Genomic DNA, 24,115 nt, shown 5'->3' with positions numbered 1-24,115 from the left:
TGCTCTCAAGGAGCTTGTATTGATAGTATAGTATTCATTTTTAAATGTGTTTTTAAATAAATAAATATAATAGTGTAAATATAAAATATATAAACATAAAATAAAATATTAACTGAATAAAATAAATATCAATATTATAAATATAAACATACACACATAAATAATATGGCATAGTGCAAAGGCAACTTTCTTGTAATCAGGAGATGTGGATTTTAATTTTGATTTTTGCCTCTGAACAACTTTATGACTTTTTAAAAGTTACATAACTTCCCTGGGTGCACATTTACGGGTCTGTGAAACAAGGGGAATAGACTACACCTATATGATTCAGTATGATAGCACGCCAGCCCTGGAATCAGTCATTCCTCTTAGAAGCCCTGGTTCCTTCCTTTCTGTAGGGAATGACATTAGAGAACAAGGTCTTGGCACTCACTATACTTGTTGTTTTGCTTCCAGGGCCCTTTCACTTGACAGAGCTCTTCCTGTTTCTTTTCCTTAAAAGTATCCATCTTCTCCCATTTATCTGAGTCATCCCTACCTGCTTCTGATTCTTTCATCCTGTTTGCTTTCTTTTTGCAGTTGCAGTACACCATTACTGTACCAATCCCAACCCTCATTCCTGATTTGCCCTTCTTCTACACATCCAGAATAGTTTGTCTGTTATTCTTAGGAAAGTTGATACATGTTAACTTATTTCTTTTCTTCTTTCCTTCTGGGCTCTGGAAAGTGGATCAGCCTACTTTTCTTTTTTTTTTTTTTTGGTGGGTATATGGTTGGATTGTGATTTACTCTATTTCACACTTTCATCTCTCCAGTTCTTATATCAAATCGGTCTGCTAGAGTGCAGTATTCTTCTAGTAGTGATTTAGCTCTTTTTTCCTGTTACAATTTTCCGAACTAAATACTTTTATTTTTTTATTTTTTTTGGCCACACCACATGGCTTGAGGGATCTTAGTTCCCCAACCAGGGATTGAACCCAGGCCCACAGCAGTGAAAGCTCGAAGTCCTAACCACTGGCCTGCCAGGGAATTTCCCTTTTACTTTCTTTTTAGTTTGAAATTTGTTCATTAAGTCACTCATTTATATATGTGTCATGACTATGCTTGGTATTCCAGATAATAAGGTGAAAGAGACACACCCTGCAGTGGTAATTCTAATCAAAGTCCATGCCACCAAAATATTGATCATTGTTTTCACTTGGTGATAGATACATGGAGACTCATTATACTAGTCTCTCTATTTTTCTGTATGTTTGAACATTTTCATAATAAAAAGTTAAATTAAAAAAACACCCCAAGTGCCAAGAATGCATCTTATAAAGTCACCTCAGTTTGTTATCAAACTGTTGTGGTGCACGGGCTTCTCATTGCGGTGGCTTCTCTTGTTGCGAAGCACGGACTCTAGGCTCGCGGGCTCCAGTAGTTGCAGCATGTGGGCTCAGTAGTTGTGGCATGTGGGCCCTGGAGTGTGCAGGCTGCGGTAGTTGTGGTGCGTGGGCTCAGTAGCTGTGGCGTGTGGGCTCTAGGGCACCTGGGCTTCAGTAGTTGTGGTGTGCAGGCTTAGTTGCTCCACGGCATGTGGGATCTTCCCAGACCAGGGATTGAACCCGTGTCTGCTGCATTGGCAGGCAGGTTCCTAACCACTGTGACACCAGGGAAGTCCTGATATCTCTATTCTTTTTTAGCTTCTTTTCCATTATAGGTTATTACAAGGTATTGAATATAGTTCCCAGTGCAATACAATAAGACCTTGTTGTTTATCTATTTTATATATGGTAGTGTGTATCTGTTAATCCCAAACTCCTAATTTATCCTTCCCCCCCAACCCTTTCCCCTTTGGTAACCATAAGTGTGTTTTCTATGTTTGTGAGTCATTTCTGTTTTGTAAATAAGTTCATTTTTTTAGATTCCACATATAAGTGATATCATATGATATTTGTCTTTCTCTGTCTGACTTACTGCACTTAGTATGATAATCTCTAGGTCCATCCATGTTGCTGCAAATGGCATTATTTCATTCCTTTTTATGGTTAATATTCCATTGTGTATATATACCACATTCAATCGTCGATGGACATTTAGGTTTCTTCCATGTCTTGGCTATTGTAAATAGTGCTGCTATGAACATTGGGGTGCATGTATCTTTTTGAATTAGAGTTTTCTTCGGATATATGCCCAGAAGTGGGATTGCTGGATCTATGGTAACTCTATTTTTAGTTTTTTTAAGGAACCTCCCTCCATACCGTTCTCCATAGTGGCTGCATCGATTTACATTCTCACCAACAGGGTAGGAGAGTTCCTTTTTCATTTTTTAAAGTGAATATATGACTATATGTAGTTAACAAATTCTGTGATGTAAGTATCCTCAAATAAATTGCTTCCTCCCTTCAAAAAGGATTCTAAAATTCACATTTATATTATGCATTTATGCAACCATGGAAGGCTGGTCTTGACACCAGGATATAGTTTTTATCCTTATATTTGCAACACCCTCAACGATTGCCTATTTGACAGTGGTGGACCCTTCTGTGTGTAGATGACCTGTGTTCAAACCATGCTGATTCTCCAGTCCACCCATCTCCAGAGCTGAGCTGTCTGCAGGAGTTAAAGCAGCAGATTCCACACACATCCTCTCATCTGCTGTTCATTCCTCAGGGCTATGCTGTCTCCTTCCTCGCAGGTGTGGCTCATTCGAGTGAAACTCATTTGACCCTCATAGCAAGTCAATTCGCTGATGTGTTTAAAATTAGTTTTCTTATTTAGGAGATTCTCATTTATGATACTCATTTGCCTTGTAAACATTTTCTCCCTTGATGATTCCAAGGAAAACAAGAGCCCAGTCAGAGTTGAATGATCATGTCTTAAATCAGTGACGTTCAAAATAATAAACTGTAATATACATAATTGTTTGTCCATTCCAGCCTGATTAATTCCAAACTCCCCACAATCAGGGTAACTTTTCTCCTGGAAGCATTCTGGAAAAAGTTTTGCATGCCAAGTGGGACACATAAATGAATAATTGTCTTGTAAAATATTAAAATCGACTTAAACATAGTATTTTCTGGATATCTAATGTTTGCTGGCTGAAGCAAGTTGTGTCCTAGCAAGCTTATCCACTACTAATTACAATGCATTTTCCTTCAGTGCTCATTTAGTCCAAATGTAAATATTCCAAACATAATTACCCTCAGAAGGTTACTGTATGGTAATGTTTGCTACAATCTGGGAACATTCCCAGTGGGATAGCTCCAGTTCTCTTATTTCTCTATTAATAGCTCCCCACATTTTTTTTTCCATTTTACAGATGTTTTTGAAAATCTTTGCTGGATGCTTTTTGTTGCTTAATAAGAATTTTAAACCTTTTATATTTTAATAATAATTTGGAAAACTCAACATTTTCTCCATAGTCATCAATTTTAATTTTTCGTGTCACGAACCACTAAAATGATCATGAACTAAAAAGGAAAAAAAAAAAAGGTATTAATTTTAATAAAAATTAAAATGTGACTCACATTATAATTCTGTGTATCTTTTCCCAATCATCTTATTTATCATGATTTAATTTTGAAGTTATCTATAAAATATTATAAATATAAATTGCAGGTACTCTTTTATATCTGCTGATTAAACAAACAAATCATGTTTTTTTTTTTTTTTTGCGGTACGCGGGCCTCTCACTGCTGTGGCCTCTCCCGCTGCGGAGCACAGGCTCAGGACGCGCAGGCCCAGCGGCCATGGCTCACGGGCCCAGCCGCTCCGCGGCATGTGGGATCCTCCCAGACCGGGGCACGAACCCGCGTCCCCTGCATCGGCAGGCGGACTCTCAACCACTGCGCCACCAGGGAAGCCCCAAATCATGTTTCTTAATCAAAGTTTATTGCAATGTATATAATAGCATTCTACTTGGACACCTAGGAGTCTATAATTATGCATGTGGTCCGGGAAGAAATATAAATTGGCAATTGTTATTTTATATATTTCTCACATAGGCAGAAAAGCATGAATTGTTACAAAAACAAATATGTTACTTTCTGAGTTTTCAGAAGTACTTTATCTTTTTCTAATCATAAAAGTTAAACATGTTCATAATAGACAGATCAGAACATATATTAAAAAAAAACAAATACAGAAAATTCCAGTAGTTCCATCATCCAGAAACAGTTAATATTTTTGCACATTTATTATGCTTTTGTATTGAAGTTTGTTTCTTTTTAAAAATTATCATATTATTTCCTCTCCTCATTGTAAATTTTACATTTTTAGTGTTTCCAAAGTTTAATCATATACCATGATATTTAATCACATTACTATTTATGGTATCTTCAATTTTCTTTTTTAAATATTTTTGTGATTATTGTACATTTGCACATTACAAGTTTTGTATATAGGAATTTCTTCAAGGAGAATAATTCTAAAAGTGGAATTATTGGGTTGAGAGATACCGTCATTTTAAGATTTTTGATGTACTACTAACAAAATGGTTTAAACCAGTTTATACTACCAGAGAGTCTGAGAGTGCCTGTTTTAATACCTCCTTACCAGCATTCAGTATTTTTATTCTTGAAATAAGAAATAAGTGGAGGGATGAAAATCGAATCTACTTGGATTTAATCATTTCATTCTGAAAAAATTTTAAAGCCTTCTAATGACGTTAGACTTTTCTATATTTCTAACATGCATTAATTTCTCTTTGGGCAACTGTCTATTCATATCTTTTGTTTATATGTTTACTTGTTTCACTATTTTTAATTTTAGAAAGCTTCCTCCTTGCAGAAATCTGATAAATATTTCATTTTATGCTTGCTTTTTATATTTTGAATTTTACATTTAATTCGTAAATTCATTTGATATGCATTTAATCAAATAGTATAAGGTATGGGTTATAAATAATTATCTCTAAGCCCGTGACTTTCCCTAGAGTCATTTAATGAATAATTCTTTTATTTTTTTTGCGGTACGCAGGCCTCTCACTGTTGTGGCCTCTCCCGCTGCGGAGCACAGGCTCCGGACGCACAGGCTCAGCGGCCATGGCTCACGGGCCCAGCCGCTCCGCGGCATGTGGGATCTTCCCAGACCGGGGCACGAACCCGTGTCCCCTGCATCGGCAGGCGGACTCTCAACCACTGCGCCACCAGGGAAGCCCCTCTTTCTTTTTTTTGATTTGAGAAGTTTTCCTTATCATATATTTTAATTTGTGTTAGTACTATTATAAAAATTGTGGTAGGACTCTAACATTTTAATGTTTGAACATGTTATATTTCTCCTCATAATTATTATTTTTCATTTTTAAACTTACTTTGCATGTTTATTCATCTAAATATGTTTTAAGATCCTTTTGAAAAAAATTTTTAAATGGTTTTGCACTATCAGTGAGCCTATAAATCAATTTGGGATGATTTGACACCTTTAAATTATTCAGTTTTCCTTTCCAGGGACATGGTATATTTTTAGCTTTTTCTTTATGTAGGTCATGAAATGTAACTATTGTGAATGAACTATCTTGTCTTCTACATTATCTAGCCAGATATTGGTAGATATCTGATAACAATATCTGTAATAACAATATTTATCTATATAATAATATCTATCTCTTTCATTGTCCAACTAGATATTGCCAGGTACCTAATAAAAATATAATAATACCTATGTTCACTGAGGTTTTACTTGGGGTTTACTAAACAATTATGTTATTTAATTTTCAAAAAAGTCTGAGGAAGTGGACATTTTGGTTTCCATTTTACAAGTAAGGAAGCTAAAACTTAAGAGCATTTGGGTAACTTGCCCCAGTTTGCAGCTTCTGAGTGACAGAGCCAAGTTTCTCTGACCTCTGACCTCAAAGTCTGTGCTATTAACCACACCACACTGCAGTAGGAAAGTTATTCCATTTTATATTTTTGACTTATACTCTGATGGACTGAATTTTAGGATTGAGAGGAAAGTACATTTGACTTACAAATTTCAAGTCAGCATTCTTTATTCCCTGTTGCAGACTCCTCAATAAATCTCTATTGACTTTCAAAGAATCCTCCAGAAACAAGAATTCTCAAATGACTGTCAGTAGAACTTGTCAAAAGAAGTTTAGAAAGGCTCTATTAATATTTTTGCACGTATTATGTCCTTAGCGCAAACTTTGTGATTTAAAAATTTTGTCTCTCTCTCCCACCCCTGGAATTTCTTATATACAAAAAGCTTCTAGACACTTCCAGAAACTCCTATTTAATTTTTTGTTATACATTAGACAGCTATCATAATGACACAGTATTAATATACCTACTATGGTCACAACAGGAGAAATAAGAGGGAAAGACAGGTCATCTGCCTCTTCAAAGGCCATTGAAAATTATACTCATGAGCTCAACACAGCTTAATTGACCACATAATTTAAAATGACCATTAAGAAATGCATGATAAATAATAGCTTCTGAACAATAACTGTAGCATTTCTTCAGAATGAAGAAGAGTCCTTAAAAAATGGGACCAGACCTTATAATTTTCTCAGAAACCTGTTCATTATCAAAGATACTTAATGGAAGAGGAAGGAAAATGGCTCCGTGTTACAAGATTAAGTCATCCAGGATCTTTGGTATTCTGATGGCTTCTGTCCAACATGGCTGCAAAAGTCACCGTTCTTATTTTTGATATATCATGTTTGCATGCTTGTGCACGTGGTAAAAAAAAAAAAAAAAGAAACCGAACAAACCAAAACATACACTGAATTTTTGGGTCCCTTCTTTTCACTGGGCCACAAGTATGGATTAGCTTTTTTTTTTTTTTGCGGTACACGGGCCTCTCCCTGCTGTGGTCCCTCCCTGCTGTGGCCCCTCCCGTTGCGGAGCACAGGCTCCGGACGCGCAGGCTCAGCGGCCATGGCTCACGGGCCCAGCCGCTCCGCGGCATGTGGGATCTTCCCGGACCAGGGCACGAACCCGTGTCCCCTGCATCAGCAGGCGGACTCTCAACCACTGCGCCACCAGGGAAGCCCGGATTATCTTTATTTAGATGGTAAACTTTTTCTTTTGCACTCGGTTCTTCTGAACATGTGTGTATCTTGTCTAAAACTGAGGTTTTGTTGTGATTTTGAAGAGATTCATTAGAATCCAGTCTTGCAAAATATTTCCACGTGTAAGAAAACATACAAACACTCTCTTCCTCAACATTCTGTAATTTTGATCAGAGAGACATTGGGACTGGCAGGTACGAACTCAGCGGCCATGGCAGATTAGATGGTAAAACTAGAACTTTGTTGCTTGACTTGCATCAGCTATGAACTCCACCTTTTCTTTCTTCACTTGGTTGTTTAGACTCTATAAATGCTTCTCAAAGGAAAATTCCAGCAGTGACTGAGAAGTGGCTTCCATACCCAAACTGAATACTCTTTGGGAGATGGGAGTCTCTCTGGTCTACTGCAGCACAATTAAAAGAGTCTGAATCACCAAGGCAATGAGGGTTGATTGCACGTCTTTTGGCGTAGCATCTCATGCTTAGACTAACTGCAATCTGAAATACTGCAATCATTATGAGAATCATGTAACCTATTTTAAATATCAAGTAACCATTAGAGCACGCCCAGAAGTTAGTCGTAAAATTCATAGATGTAGATTGTCTGTTTTGACAGCTGAGAACATTCCCAAAGCAGGCTTGGATTCTCCTAAACCAGTACTTTTCAAACTTTACTGTGCGTACAAATCACCTGGATGAAGGTTTTTATTCTGTAGGTCTGGGGTGGGACCTGAGATTCTAAGTGATGTGCAGAGATACTGACACTGCTTGTTTGTGGACTCCACTTTGAGAAACAAGATCTTGGCCAAAAGAATCCCAGCTGACATTTAGATAAACCACTGAGAAGGTAGTCATGACTCCCTTAGTATTTCAATAACTTCTACTGCTCCATTATATAGCAAAGAATTTGAGGGGTGAGGCTTTGTAACTCCTAAGAACTTGCACATAATTTAAAATCTCTTTATAGCCTGCAATGAAAAAAGCACACCAGAGGATCAGTAAAAAAGTCCTTCAAAAAAGTAACAGTCCCCATTATTTTATAAACTATAAATGGAGTAAAACCTTTAAAAATTGTGAATCACTATGTTGTACACCTGAAACTTACATAATGTTGTACATCAAGTATACCTTAATAAAAAATTAAAAATAAATGAAGTCTTGGCAATGGGGGAAAAACATAACAGTCCTTCAAATTTTGAAACATTGCAAAAATATTCTCAATTGGCCTTCATCAGGGTGCCTTGAAATGCTAGACATTTCTAAAGGGCCTCTTTGTAGTAGGCTGACATGCTTCCCTTTTGATGTTCAATTAACACTGCATCTTTGACTACTGACTTTTGTAGAAAATCTTTGCTGGATTTTGCATGAAAGAATATGCTCTTCTGGGACACTGGCAGAAAAAGTATTAAAAGAAAGGCTCAGAGATAGACGCCATGGTCATGACATTGAAGTCCCAGTAAGACAGGTTTGCTGGAGGCACTGATAGTTGTGCCAGCATGGAAACTGCTAGAAAAGGCACCCACTATGGTAATCAGTTACTTTCTGATAATATTCTGCATTAACCACACCATATGTGGTGACCATCCCATAGAAGACCTTAACCTGCATGGTCTTGACTTGACCACTTGTAGGAACAGCCGTCAGGTGGTCATGGAGCTAACTCTGTAAGATCATGTCCGGTTTGTGTGAGACAGGACCAGCCAGTGCAAAAGCAGGAAGCAGCAGCTCCAGGAAGAGTATGTCCTAATGGGGAAGGTCTCATTGGTGGTCTCTGCAGTGGTCAGGTTTTTCTCTTGGTTGTTTTAAATAAGGGGGGGAAATGGATATGCATGTCTCATCCTACAGAAAAATCTAGAGAAGCAGAGGATCTCAGTGGGGGAAAATCCAGGAGTGGCTCAGTAAACCCATGGCTGGTCACACCCTCCATTTTGTGTACATGCAGAAATCATTCCTTTCTGAAACCAGTGCCAGCCTCCTCTCTTCAGGTCCAGTGTTTGCCTCTTCCAGCTACCGGTAGTTGCAAAGTCCAGCCTTCCCTCTTGGCCTCCTCCCTTCAGATACATGTTATTTTAAATTCTTTATCTGCATGTATAATACTTTACAGCAAGCTCATGGTCATTACTTTGTGTGTGTGTGTTTTGAGAGCCTATTTTTTTCTTATCTTTAAAAATTTTTTAAATTTATTTTTAGTTAAAATTTTTATTTAAATTTTTTTTAAATTTTATTTTTTATTGAAGTATAGTTGATTTACAATGTTGTATTAGTTTCAGGTGTGCAGCAAAGTGATTCAGTTATACGTATATATATCTCTATTCTTTTTCAGATTCTTTTTCCTTGTAGGCTTATTATAAAATATTGAGTATAGTTCCCTGTGCTATACGGTAGGCATGACATTTTCCTAATAATGATTTTTTTTTCTATGACAGAAGAAATAGAGATAGGATGCTTGGGGAATGTAGAATTGTAGAAAATCCAAAATTGTCCATAATTCTTATCATTCAAAAACAACCACTATTAACATTTTAGTGTATTTTTGCTGTTTTCCTCTTACTAAGCATTTAAACATTTGTTTTTATTAAAGCAATATAAAAACTTAGAAAACCTTTTAAATTATACAAACTTCTCTGAGACTCCTTGCCACTCCCCCCACCTCCTATGCCAAGTGTCACTTCCTGGGCATAATCATTTTCATCAGTAGTCCACTCACTGTTTGTAAGGGATTTTTGTTTGTTTGTGGTGGTTACTCATTAACCTCAAATAATACATTTCACTTCTATTTCTTTTATTTTTTTTTTATTTAAAATTTAAAAACAATTTTTTTTTAATTGAAGTATAGTTGATTTACAATGTTGTGTTAGTTCCAGGTGTACAGCATCACTTGTATTTCTTGACTTATTAATTGTAGGTAGTATTCATCAACTTGTCATGAAAGATGAGGAAATTGAACACCTACGGATACTCTGCCTTTGTCCTTCCTGAGTTTGTTAAATTTTTTAAATTGTTGACATTTATAATGTTGATATTGTCTCGTGGCTTTAAGGAGATCTTCCATGCTGTGTTTATAGGTTGAGTTTGGAAATATAAACCCAGGGGAAAGAGAGGGAAAAGGGAGTGGGGAGGACCCAACAGTCTCAGTACTTCTTATTTATTTATTTTAAAATTTATTTATTTATTTTTATCTTTGGCTGCATTGGGTTTTCGTTGCTGCGCGCGGGCTTTCTCTAATTGCAGTGAGCGGGGGCTACTCTTCGTTGCAGTGCATGGGCTTCTCATTGCGGTGGCTTCTCTTGTGGCAGAGCACAGGCTCTAGGGGTTCAGTAGTTGTGGCTCACGAGCTCTAGAGCGCAGGCTCAGTAGTTGTGGCGCACGGGCTTAGTTGCTCCGCAGCATGTGGGATCTTCCCGGACCAGGGATCGAACCCACGTCCCCTGCATTGGCAGGCGGATTCTTAACCACTGCGCCACCAGGGAAGTCCTCTCAGTACTTCTTTAATTAGTTACACTGATAATATCCCCATTCTGAACTGACTTTTGCCAGTGTTGCCTCTGAACTTGGAATTTCTCTGGGCCTCCTTTAGAAAGGACTCCTCTTACCTATGAACTTTTGGACTGTAGTTTTTCACTCTTTTTGCCCCTTCAGTCTGATCCTAATTAGTTTCTGTCTTCTAGGACTTCTGCAAACTTCTGGTCAGCTGCTAGCTATCTCCATCCCACGGAGATATATTATGTTTTTTTTTTTTTTTTTTTTTTTTGTAGTATGCAGGCCTCTCACTGCTGTGGCCTCTCCCGTTGTGGAGCACAGGCTCCGGATGCGCAGGCTCAGCGGCCATGGCTCACGGGCCCAGCCGCTCCGCGGCGTGTGGGATCTTCCCGGACCAGGGCACGAACCCGTGTCCCCTGCATCGGCAGGCAGACTCTCAACCACTGCGCCACCAGGGAAGCCCGATATATTATGTTTTTAATCTTCAAAAATATTTTTAAAAAATCTATGTGATGGCTCTTCTGTTATTTCCCTGGGACTTCAGGGAGCAGGGGGTTCGATGTGTATGTTCAGTCCACCACTTGGCAACACTAGGAATAACTTCCCCTGTATGGCATTGGGTGGTTTCAGCCATATTATGGTAAACCTAATATCTTACTAACTGAATTAACTTAATTTAGATCTTAATACAAACAAGATCACGTCACGTAGGATCATGTCGATATTTATTCAGATGCCAGGACCCAAAGCTCCCTCTTCCCCTTCGTCTCTGTCTTCTGCTAGTGGCTCTGCCTCCTCTCATTTTCTTCTGTTAGATCCATTCTTATCCTAACTGCCTCCTATGTGGTTCCCATAAATGCACCCTGCAAAAACTGAAGGGAAATTGAGGAGTAATTATGTCCCATTCCTACTTAAAACTACATTAATTTATTTTTAAGTACTTATTCAGCGCCTTCCCTTATTGGGCCCTGTTCAAGGTACCAGGCATACGACAGAGGATGAAACAGTGACAAACACCCACCCTTGTGGTGCTTATATTCTAAAAGGCAGAGACATGTTATATCCTGTAGGACTGCAGCCATCAGCTCCACACAAATTGGCAAACACTAGAAGGATAAAATGTGTAATGCTGCCAGCTTAGTAAACACATCATCGAAACTCCTGGCTGGCTTACTGATATCCCAAACTGTTCTAATGAATTACTAGGTAGTCAGTGGATATTTAATAATGATAAAAATAATCACATTGGGCTTCCCTGGTGGCGCAGTGGTTGGGAGTCTGCCTGCCGATGCAGGGGACGTGGGTTCGTACCCCGGTCCGGGAGGATCCCACGTGCCGCGGAGCGGCTGGGCCCGTGAGCCATGGCCGTTGGGACTGCGCGTCCGGAGCCTGTGCTCCACAGCGGGAGGGGCCACAGCGGTGAAAGGCCCACATACTGTAAAAAATAATAATAATAATAATCACATTAAAAGAACAAAAAATATTATGATTCAAATTTGAAAGCAACATCTATGTCCTACAACAGAGTAATGGTTAAAAACTCGTGATATATCTGTAAAATGGAAATATGCAGCTATTATAAATAATATTTATAAAGTTTTTTGAGCATGTGAAGATTTTTTTAAGATGATGAGAAAATTGTTATAAGTAAAAAAAATCACGTATAAAATTGTGTACATAGTTTGATTCTGTACGTTAATTAAGCTGTCTCAATATTCAAAAATACAACAGTATCACTGCTTTCAACTGTGCTCTCTTCAATTCCAGATTAACATCTTGGACAGATTCCATAACACTGTGGTTACTTTCAGGTTTTGAAGTATAGTCTAGTTTTAAACCTTCAGTCTCATTTCTGATTCAATTTCTTTTCCTTCCCTCGTACAGTAGAAGCTGGAACTCTGAACACAACAGAAGTAGGGGAGGCTGTACAGACTGGTTCTGGACAATGGAGGCGGTCAGCATCCACCTCCTTTTGTGAATGGCCCATGGGTCACAGGTGGGGAGACATCACTTGTCTCTCTCTGGTTCGTCGTGTTCTTGTCCGATACCAATGCCTCAGAGGATGAGATGGTCTCCAGACAGGTGAAGTGTGGGTCCCTTGGGGCAATGCTCAGCTTTCCCCAGGTCCCCTCTGTTGCTGTGGGGAAGAGAAGGGCAAACTAGACTTCCTTCAGGTCGCCCAGCTGTTTGCCCTCCCAGCTTCTATGGGTTGTGCGTCTACCACACATCTGCCTCCGTGCTCTTCTGCTTCTCCTCTAACTCTCCGCTCCTTCCCTGGAATAATGAGACTTCGGGTGTCCCTGCCATGTCCTTTAAAATCATGGCCAACTGATTGGGGGCAGGAGCCTTCACCTTCTTCTAGGCACACTGTATCTTCAAGCCTTATTGGGAGTGGTTTTTCTACTCTCAGCTTCAGACATTTCTAGACTAGAAATGGACATTAGTCTCTAGGCATGCCCCATAAACAATGGAAGATACTCCCACAGCCATCTCAAATGCCTTATTCCAATGGCAGCACAAAGTTACAAAGGGGCTGCAACTTAGCAGGCGTCAGTCAGGGAGCAAGATGCTAGTCTCCTCTTCTTCAAGTTACCTGTGAATTGTTCTCCTGGATTTCTTCCCCTCACCCCTTTGGTGAGGCCCAAAGGCCCAAAGGCCTTTCCTTTGGTGAGGTGAAGACAAAGAAAGGGGTTTCCTAGGGTGGTGGTTGGTAGTGGTAAGATTGCTTCTATACTTTTTAAAAAGCGCTGGTAGAAGGTTTTGAGTCCTAATTATTTATGGCTCTTTAGAGAATGATCTCAGCTTTGGGAAGTAGCCACAATTCTGGACCAACAGGAAAAAATCCCATGCAACATGTCACTAAGCAGGAAGTGGTTAAGGGGAAGACTAGAGACACTTTCAAGTTTAATAACTTTTACCCTACTATTTGTATTATTTAATTTTTATTATCTGAAAAGAAAAGTCTTCTCAATTCATTCAACTCTTGCAGTTTTCTTAAATGTCTTAGGTATTGTCCTAGTGTCAGAGTCTGCCTGGTGTCTGTTCCCAGTTACTAATGTGGGTGTTATAGACTGGACCAAAGCTTATGAAATGGCTACCCTGTTCTCCCTAACCTTCTACCTGGTCCAGATACCATGACCTTAACCCCACTCTTGTCCTGTCACTAGGAGCAGGCAACTGGCCACTATGCCTTTTTTGTTTTTGCGGTACGCGGGCCTCTCCCTGCTGTGGCCTCTCCCGTTGCAGAGCACAGACTCCGGATGCGCAGGCTCAGCAGCCATGGCTCATAGGCCCAGCCGCTTCGCGGCATGTGGGATCTTCCTGGACCGGGTCACGAACCCGTGTCTCCTGCATCGGCAGGTGGACTCCCAACCACTGTGCCACCAGGGAAGCCCGCCACTATGCTTTTGACAAGCTGTTGCTCCCTGCTGTCTGATTTCTTACCTGAGCTTTCACAGCCAGGTCCCTCGTTCTTATCTCAGGATCCGGTGTGGTGAATTGCATTGTTACTGATGCTCATCCACAGCCTGGACTTGCCCTGGGTGTCCTGCTTTGCCTCTGAATTTTCAGGAAGGGCATCCTGTGCACGTCAGCTTCCCTAAACTCTAATGTTAGATTGTGACCTATCACTAGCTTCTGCCCATGCCAGTTCACTAAAACTTCTTTCACCAAGGATAAGAACAGCCATGAATTGCAATATTTTTAAAAATTGTAGCAAAATACACATAAATATATATAAAATTTACCTTTCTTTTTTTTTTTTTTCTTGCGGTACGCGGGCCTCTCACTGTTGTGGCCTCTCCCGTTGCGGAGCACAGGCTCCGGATGCGCAGGCTCAGTGGCCATGGCTCACGGGCCCAGCCGCTCCGCGGCATGTGGGATCTTCCCGGACTAGGGCATGAACCCATGTCCCCTGCATCGGCAGGCGGACTCTCAACCACTGCGCCACCAGGGAAGCCCTAAAATTTACCATTTTAAGTGTACAGTTCAGTGGCAGTAAGTAAATTCAAATGTATAACCATCACCATTGTTTATTTCCAGAAGGTTTCATCATCTCAAACAAAAATGCTGTATCCATTAGACAGTAACTCCCATTCTCTCCCTGCCCTTTGGCTGCTGATTACCTCGGTTCCACTATCTGTCTCTCTGAGCTTGCCTATTCTGGATATTTCATATGATATTAATATTTTCCCCAAGGCTTACTCACCTCTGGTTACACTGATCACTGAGTGCCAGATTTTTATGGGTTTTTTTGTTTGTTTTCTGTTCTTTTTTTCTTTTTTTTAAATTGAAGTATAGTTGGTGTACAGGATTATATGTTACAGGTATACAATATAGTGACTTACGATTTTTAAAGGTTATACTCCATTTATAGTTGTTATAAAATATTGGCTATATTCCTTGTGTTGTACAATATATCCCTATAGCTTATTTTATACCTAATAGTTTGTACCTCTTAATCCCCTACCCCTATCTTGCCCCACCCCCTTTCCCTCTCCCAACTGGAAACCACTAGTTTGTCCTCTATATCTGTGAGTCTGTTTCCCTTTTCTTACAGTGTTATGTAGGCTCTCCAAACTTTACTTAACCTAGTATAAGTTCCTTATATACATGTAGTGAGAAGAAACTTTAAATATCTTTTATAATTCCTTTTCCTTTGGAATCATATTTTTGAAATTATCTTCCTATTGATTTAATTATCAAGAAAAAAGTGCAGTTGCTGAGATCAAAAAGATTCTTCGAATTTACGGAGGGAAAAAAGGTTAAAAAAAAAAAAAGGAAAGAAAGAAAAGAGAAAGCATGTTAATTCTTCTTTAATAATTCAAGATTTCAGTGATCCAAAAGTATTGGGGAAAAAAAAATCACCTGAGTAATAAAGCATGCATCATTTGAACGGATTAAAGTTCAAATCACTGCAAAGCAGCTTACTTTTCATCCATCACCATGGATACAAAAGGACAGCTCAAGTGCAGGCATCTGACATCACAAGCATGTCCAGACAAGCCAGGGAGGGGAGCGGAGCCACAAAGGACTGGAAGAAAAGCCACGAAGGGAGGGGAGGAAGAGGCAGAGGGAATGGGTTATTGTTAAAATGATAAATCAGAAGTTCGGTTGGGAGGATTGAATAGGTGGAGGCACGAGGCCAGCTGAGAAGCTTGGAGACCAGCGTTTGTTTACAATGACCTTTAAATACCTTCTTAGCCAGAAACAGAACCAGAGGAAGACTGAGAAGAGGTATATCAGATCATTCGCTACTCAAACGGCAATTTCGATAGTTTCATTTGTTCTCCTTATTTTATTTTTAGACTTTAATTTTAACTAATGTTCTAAAGGTTTCACTTGCCTGGCCAGTGGTTAAGACTCCGCAGAGGCTCAGGTTTGATCCCTGGTCCGGGAAGTAAGATCCCGCATGCCGCGCGCGGCTCTGTCAAAACAAACAAACAAGAACAAAAACACCTCAATCCCCAAAGTAGCTGAAATCTCCAAATAACAGCTGAAAAGACTCAATGGGACCAGTGCCCACAGGACAATACAAAGTGGTAAATATTGAGACAAATTGCTAGGTATTGGGCTTCCCTGGTGGCGCAGTGGATGAGAGTCCGCCTGCCGATGCAGGGGACGCGGGTTCGTGCCCCGGTCCGGGAAGATCCCACATGCCGCGGAGCGGCTGGGCCCGTGAGCCATGGCCGCTGAGCCTGCGCGTCCGGAGCCTGTGCTGCGCAACGGGAGAGGCCACAGCAGTGAGAGGCCTGTGTACCGCAAAAAAAAAAAAAAAAAAAAAAAAAAAAAATTGCTAGGTATTAAGTTCTTCTTCATGAACAGACACAATTTTTACTATTTAAAATTTTTTATTAACTTAAAATTTTGTTTCCTATAAAGCGACAACGAGTGCATCTTATTCTCAGGTTGCTGCCTAGCGTATAAAGACCTGGACTTGGAAACTCTGGATTGGGAGGTGTGCTGGTCAAGGTATAACAACCGGTTCTCTGGGGAAAGCCCTGATTTGTAGTGTTTGCTGATTTCTGTGGTTTAAATATTTTCGCCATGCCTGATTTCCGGCTACTGTCCTGATGTCAGCTGGCTTACAAACCTTCTGAAAATGTTAACAGTTGGCTCTTGGGAGCCAGTACCAGCGAGCTCTCGCAGGTCATTGATTGGTTTCTGTGACAGCTCTGACACCAGCTTGTCCTGGGACTCCAAGCATCTCACAAGACCTCAGTTTCCTCATGGGATGAAGGGGTTGGAACTGGACTTAAACTTTGGTTGTTAAAATTCTGTGTTGGTTTGCCCTGGTGATTTGAGAGAGGATTCTTGGGGGCCTGCTTCTGGGAGGGGTTTGGGAGATCCTCATATGCACTTCCCCTTTGCACAGCTATCCTCCTGACTCTATCATAGAGTATATATATATATTTTTTCCTTTATTTAAAATTGAAGTATAGTTGATTTACAATATCATGTTAGTTTCAGGTATACAGCACACTGATTCAGTTATACATATATATATTCTTTTTCAGATTCTTTCCCCTTATAGATTATTACATAACGTTGAGTAGAGTTCCTTGTGCTATACAGTAGGTCCTTGTTGATTATCTATTTTATGTATAGTAGTGTATATATGTAAATCCCATCCTCCTAATTTATCCACCCCCCCTTCCCTTTTGGTAACCATAAGTTTATTTTCTATGTTTGTGGGTCTCTTTCTGTTTTGTAAATAAGCTCATTTGTGTTTTCTTTTTTTTAGATTCCACATATAAATGGTGTCATATGATATTTGTCTTTGTCTGGCTTACTTCATTTAGTATGATAATCTCTAGGTCCATCCATGTTGCTGCAAATGGCATTATTTCATTCTTTTTTACGGCTGAGTACTATTCCATTGTATATATGTACCATATCTTCTTTAATCATTCATCTGTCAATGGACACTCGGGTTGTTTCCATGTCTTGGCTATTGTAAATAGTACTGCCATGAACATTGGGGTGCATGTACCTTTTCAAATTATAGTTTTCTCTGGATATATGCCCAGGAATGGGATTGCTGGATCATATGATAACTCTATTTTTAGTTTTATAAGGAAGCTCCATACTGTTTTCCATAGTGGCTATACCAATTTACATTCCCGTCAACAGCGTAGAAGGGTTCCTTTTTCTCATAGAGTATATTTTAGATTTCTGTGTAACCTACTGTTTGAAAAGAAGCTTCTATTACTACGGGAAAATAATCAGAAAGCCACTTGACTAATTGATCTTAAAGACTCCCTTCCATTTATGAAAACTGACGATTCTATGAAACTAAAAATGTGAGTCAAACACAAATATAATGATGTCTGCGGATTGTACTGTACTCACAATAGTACTTTCTTTTTCTTGGTTAAATCTTAAACTAAACAGTGGCTGAAAGAGTCAACCATACCTGAGTGGAGTTGTACCCATGGAATCATAGACTTTAAAATGAGAAGAACTTAGAGGTGATTTCCTCCAAGGGTTTCAAATATGCCCAAGGGGTTCATCCAAGTCCCCTCAGAAGATGCTCTGTGTGTGTGTGCATGTGTATGCACAAACACGTGTGTATGCTAAACAGGTTGTGAGCCACTTGTACCCCTCCCTCCCCATTGGCATTCCTCCTTCAACAGAGAAGCACATCTTATGTTTTAAATATTGGCTTTCCATTCAAGATTTCCCTTGAGGAAAGGGTTCCGATGTGTGTATGGGAGAAAGAGGAAGACTGGGAACAGAGTAAAGACAAGTGATTAATGCCATTTGCTTTGTTTTAAAGAAGAAGAATTCCTTGTCCTCTATCCCACAACCAGTAAGAGGCTGAGTCATGTCTAAAATTCAGGTCTTTAAGTTTTCAGACTATTATTTCCCTTTTCAGAAGCTGACTACCTTCCTTATTACATGTGTTTGGGTAAATAGTCTAACCCTATATTGCCCAATAGGGCAGCCACAACCCACTGTTGAGTACTTGAAGTGTGGCTGGTCTGAGATGTGTTGTAACTGTAAAATAGACACTTAAGTGTCAAAGTCTTAGTAGAAAAAAATATCTCATTGATAATTTTCAAATATCAATTGCATGTTGAAAATGATAATACTTTGGATATATTATGTTAAATGAATTGTCTAAAACTTATTTTAGTCTGAGTAGTAGACAGTTTAAAATTAAACATGTGGCTCACATTATGGGCCTATTAGACAAATCTGACTTAACCTTGGGGTCAGTTTCCTCATCTATTGAAAGGGGAAAGTATCTGCCCTTTCTATTTCTCAGGATTGTTTTAAAATCAAATGAGGTCATCTTTGTGAAAGTGCTATGCAAAATGCTACACAAATCTAAGATCCTACTCCAAGGCATTTTAATGCGTGTTGGGTCACCCATTGTGTTAGTTGCTCCTTGGAAAGTTTTGTGGAGTTTTTTCTTTGTTATTGTTTATATGTTTTTGGAGGGTGGGGCAGGGGGAGGTAAAGTAATAGTGTAGGCTACAAACATAATAATGAGCACATTCACTCAGTCTTCTCATTTATATTCTGTGTATGCACTGAGTCTGTTAACTCAGCCTCAGTACTGAACCATATAAATGGTAGATGCTATACTTACATGCTGTGAGGATCTCAGCTTGAGCCATAGACTCAGAATCCTCCCGGGAAAGAACTTTTCCAAGGGGAAAAGGGTAAAGTACATCTACCTTGATCAAGAGCTGTCAGAGAAGGTAGTGTCTGACTACAGCACTCAAATCCATGCCAGTCCTGCTCCCTACTGTGTTTGTATGATAAGGCAAGAGAAATGAAAGCACTGTTTCATTAAATTATGTAAAACATCTGGGCATAATGAGTGTCTTAGTCAGTGTGGGCTGCTATAACAAAAATACTGTACCATAGACTGGGTGGCTTAAACAACGTTAATTTATTTCTCACAGTTCTGGAAGCTAAGAAGTCAAGATCAAGATGGCAGCAGATCTGGTGTCTGGTGAGAACCCACTTCCTGGCTTGCAGGTAGCTGTCTCATTGTAGCCTCACATGGCAGAGTCCTAGCTTTCTGGCCTCTTCTTACAAGAGCACTAATCCCATTTGTGAGAGCTCCACCCTCATGACCTGATCACTTCCTAAAGGCCCCATTTCATAATACCATCACATTGGGGATTAGATTTCAACATATGAATTTTCAGGGAGACACAAACATTCAGTCTATAACAGCAAGAAACACTTAACTGGGACCCACGTAACAGAGAGTGACACATAGGGAAGGGGGCATATCACTTTCGCCTCCAAACCTTGGCTCTAGAACACTAGGTCAGGATGCTGTTGGGAAAATAGAAACTGCACTAGGTTTAAATAGAGGGTATTTGGGAATTCCCTGGCAGTCCAGTGGTTAGGACTTCATGTTCTCACTGCCGAGGCCGTGGGTTCAATCCCTGGTCGGGGAACTAAGATCCCTCAAGCCGTGCTGTGTGGCAGTAAATAAATAAAATAAAATAAATGAGCATATTTAATACAGGGAACTGGTACACAGGTGTTGAAAGGCTGAAAGATCACAAAGGATAACCCAGATATTTGTAACTGCAAAAAGCAATTACCTCTATGGATTAAAGGAATAAACACAGAGGTGGGGTCACTAGAACCTAGGGACTCAGAGAGAAGGCCCCACAGGTCTGGTATCTACACCCAGAGGAGAGAGCTCTAGGTATCTAGTCCTGGGAGCAGCAAAAGACATGTTAGACTAGAGCCAACTGCTTCTGCTGCTGGAGCAATACTGATAGGAACAGGGACACGAAGAAGGAATGTCTCTCTGCTCACCACCAACCTTCTAAACTTTCCCCAGTGCCTTCTGCTATCAGAACCTGACAGGGAGCCAACTCACAAGGGAGTCTGGGAAATGCAGATAGCCAAGTCCTAGTACCAGCATCACATAATAGAATACAGAAAGGCAGGCTAGGAGGTGAGAAACAGTAGGCATTTAACTGGCACTATTCCAGTTCAACTTTGGCACTGACATAGTGGTGGTACTTAGTGAATCAGTAACAGCCACCAGTGGAAACTGCCGGGTTCTGGAGAGAAAGGGGAGAGACTAACCATGATAGGGCAGTGGTCCTATTGTCTCTCCTGAGAAGGATTACCATTGAAGGTAATGGTGTTTGTAAGTATGAGACACTCTCTGGGAAGTCCCATAAATTACTGGTGGGGAAGTCTTTTGACCGTGGAGGGTCAACTATAAGTCAGAAGGGGTCAAAGGACAACAAAATTTGGCTGATCTGATCTGTATTTACAGACCGGGGATCTTAGAATTACATGTGCTTTTCTAAAAAGAACTTTAAAAAACAGCAGACCATCCGAACCTATTTGAATAAAATTATTATCACTTTTGGGGACATCTGTTGGTTTTGTCCCGTATTCCTTCTTCTAGTAATGGCATTCCAGTTTTCCTTTGGAGAAGCACCTCTCTCAGCTCTTCTGGGTGAACATAAAAATACAGGTGACTTGGTCATACCCTTTCCACCTCCCCACCCCAAGGAGCCACTTGGCCACAGTAATTAGTTCATGTTCAGCTACGAGCAGAGTTAATACCCGGATTTCTGCTGGACCAATCAGAAAAGAGGTGTTCTTTTTCCTACGGGGTTGCTAGATGAATAGAATGTAAGTTTGGCGCTTTGGTGGTCAAACTTGGCAGGGAAAGCCTGCCTGACATAAAACCTACACATAAAGAAGTACATGCAAGAGACAAAGAGAAAACAAAAATTTAATATCAATAACACTGAGCACTTGGATCCAACCATATTTGGAGCTGGGTTTACTTCTAGATTTTTCTATCATATAAAACAATCTATTCTTCTTTGTTTTTTACTAAGCCATTTTAAAAAATTGAGGTAAAGTTCACATACAGTGAAAAACACCTATCTTAATTATAAATTTTGATGAGTTTTGATAAAGGAAACACTCTTAACTACCTCCTCAGTCAAGATATAGTATATTCACATCACTCTTTCACTCCTTTCCAGTCCATCCCTACCCCACCCCCATAGTCTACTGTTCTGATTTTCACCAGTTAAGATGAACTTCGCCTGTTTTTTAACTGATTGTTAGTGGAAATATACAGAATATATGCTTTTGTGTCTGACTTCTTCTGCTCAACATTATACCTTTGAAATTCATCCATGCTGACCAGTAGTTAATTCTGTTGATGACCAGCATTACATTGTAAGGATAATACTGTATTTAAAAGTATTATTCTCATGTTAATGGATATTTGGGTTGTTTCCTGTTTTGCCTAATATGAATAACGCTGCTATAAATGCTATTGATTAAGTATTTTTTGAATTTTTTTTTATATCTCTAGTGTAAATACCTTGGCGAAATTACTGGGTCATGTTATAAATGTATGTTTAACTTCCTAAGAAATGCTGTCTACATTTTCACCTGGATGTCCCAAAGATATCTCAAACATGGTCCCCAAACCATTTATTACTGTCCTTTATCTCACACTTGCCCTTCTGTACTCACTGTCTTTGGTGAAGGGTACCAGGCGTCTTCTCCAGGAATTTGGGGTCAACCTGGGATTCTTCTTCCCCATCACCCTCTCACATACAATCAGTCACCCAAACTTATAACATAGGTAATACACACCCATTTTCTTTCTCTCCCTACTACAATTGCAGTATAACATAGTACAGTCATTTTCAAACTTTCTTTTTTTTTACTTTGAGACATAGTAATACCACATAATAGATATATAAAAATCACTGAAACAGAAGTTTCATAAAATGATATTTATCCTTTCTGTACACAGAATACTCTGGTATTTTCTGTTCTCCTCTATATCCATTAAAAAATGTGATTACAAACCATAAATTGATTTGATAATTCATTAATAAACCACAAAAACAGGTGGTTGAAAGCCCGGGTCCTAGAGTCAGACAGGGATTTAAATCCCTACTCTGCTATTTCCTAACTGTAACCCTGGGCAAAACACTTAGCCTCTTTCAGCCCCAGGCTTCATTTGTAACAAACAAATAACAAAAATAATACTATATCAGAGCCGTAGTAAGGATTAAATTGGGTTGCGGCAAGGATTAAAGTGAGTATGTAAAACTGTATGTCTAGGGCCAGGAATAGAAGATGCTCACTTGATATTGGTCAATATTGCTCCCTTGATCAATATTAGTTGATTCAGGCCCTCCTCATTTCTTGCCTATGTTACTAGCCCCTTCCTGAAGTTTTAAAGGTCTTACCTGACCTTTCTGCTTCTAGTCTCACCCTGCTGGGATAATCTATCTAAAGTGCAGATCAAATCATATCAGTCCAAAAATTCATCAGTCACTACCTATGGTGTTTGGGACTAAATACAAGCTTAAAAAAGCATTTAAACATCTCTAGCCTTTGCCTCCTATCCAACCATACACTGGCGAGAGAAGGGGCTACTCCCTCTCTCAGTGTATGCTCTACCTTTCCCCATGCCCTCCCCCATGATGTTTACTAAACGATTTGCCCTGCCTCTGGGCATATACTGCCCTGCCTGGGGATATACTGATTTATTTCTACCTTATTTATCTTCCCATTTCTGGTTAGCTTTATGTGGCATAAGCTCTAATTCAAGAGTTATTTCCTCTGGGAATCATATCTGGGCCACCAGGCTGAGGTAAGAGTCCCTTCTCCAAGTCCCCTTAGCACCTTAGGTATATCTTTATAATTGCCCTTATTACATAGATGACCTGCAATCAGAAAAACTTATCTTTCTTGTTCATTAGACAGCAGGCAGCTGGAAGACAAGGACTTCATTTTTCATCTCTGTGTTCCCCAAGTACTCAATATGTATTTAATGAACGAAGGTTTCTACCTCAGAAATTTCCCATTGCAGCTCTGCTATGCCATTTTTCTGTTTTCACTGGAGAAATACCTATCTATTATGCTAGAACTCCAAAGTAGTAAAAACACTTTTTTCTTTACCTAGGATATTTATTGTCAATTAAAAAGACAGTCACTGATTTTAATAGAATCTCCTGTGGATTATTTTCAGTTGAGAACAGGAAATCATCTACTAAGAAAACTATACTAACATTCTCCCTTTCAAATCTAACAATGTGAATACAAATAGAATTACATTTTCCTTCAGTGTTAGTCCTACTGCGTTGGAGACAGCATTTGACCTGTAGGTCAATTTACTTAAAGATGTAATTGTGGAGTAACAAAATATGAAAACATGTATTAAAAACTAGCTTAAACCAGCTTTTGATTTAGTTCTTTCTATGCAAAACAAAAGCAAAAGCCCCCCAAATTCAAATAAACTCTAAGAAATTGAGAAACTATTAATGATTTACTCACCAATTATGAAAGAAAAATACTAGTAAACATCTCAATAGCCTTCTTTCTTTCTCCACTAACAAAATAATTAACTTGTAAATTTCATCAAGTGATCAAATAAGATTTATCCTTTAAAGAAAGTAATAGTCAAAGAGAATCAGCTTTCTGTACTGCAAAGGCAAATAATAACAAAAATCAATTAGACTAAATTTGTTTTTATAAGAGCAGACTACTTTCTGTGTCCCCAGTTTCACTGTTCTTTATACCCTACTCAAGTTTTCCTAAGCCATTCCATTTTTTTAAACATCTGGTGTATTAGATAATGTTTAAAAGTTAATATTATGTG

At 39.3% G+C, this 24,115-nt stretch overlaps 1 protein-coding gene across 3 annotated transcripts in view; it reads left to right on the top strand.

Annotated features, from left to right (window-relative positions):
* Positions 1-24,115, top strand: part of LCA5 (lebercilin LCA5) — a 160,063-nt gene that overhangs the window by 56,985 nt on the left and 78,963 nt on the right. For 2 of the 3 annotated variants that reach the window (XM_060283367.2, XM_060283368.2), the window contains exon 2: positions 19,395-19,470. The exons of the other annotated variant lie outside the window; for it this stretch is intronic. The gene's annotated coding sequence lies outside the window, so the exon portion shown is untranslated. The remainder of the gene's footprint in view (positions 1-19,394; positions 19,471-24,115) is intronic. 3 annotated transcript variants of the gene reach the window in all.

The sequence above is a fragment of the Globicephala melas genome, chromosome 14 (genome assembly GCF_963455315.2).
Source record: "Globicephala melas chromosome 14, mGloMel1.2, whole genome shotgun sequence".
NCBI classification, from domain to species: Eukaryota; Metazoa; Chordata; class Mammalia; order Artiodactyla; family Delphinidae; genus Globicephala; species Globicephala melas.
Note: the sequence above shows the minus strand (reverse complement) of the source record. Positions and strands in the feature narration are given on the sequence as shown.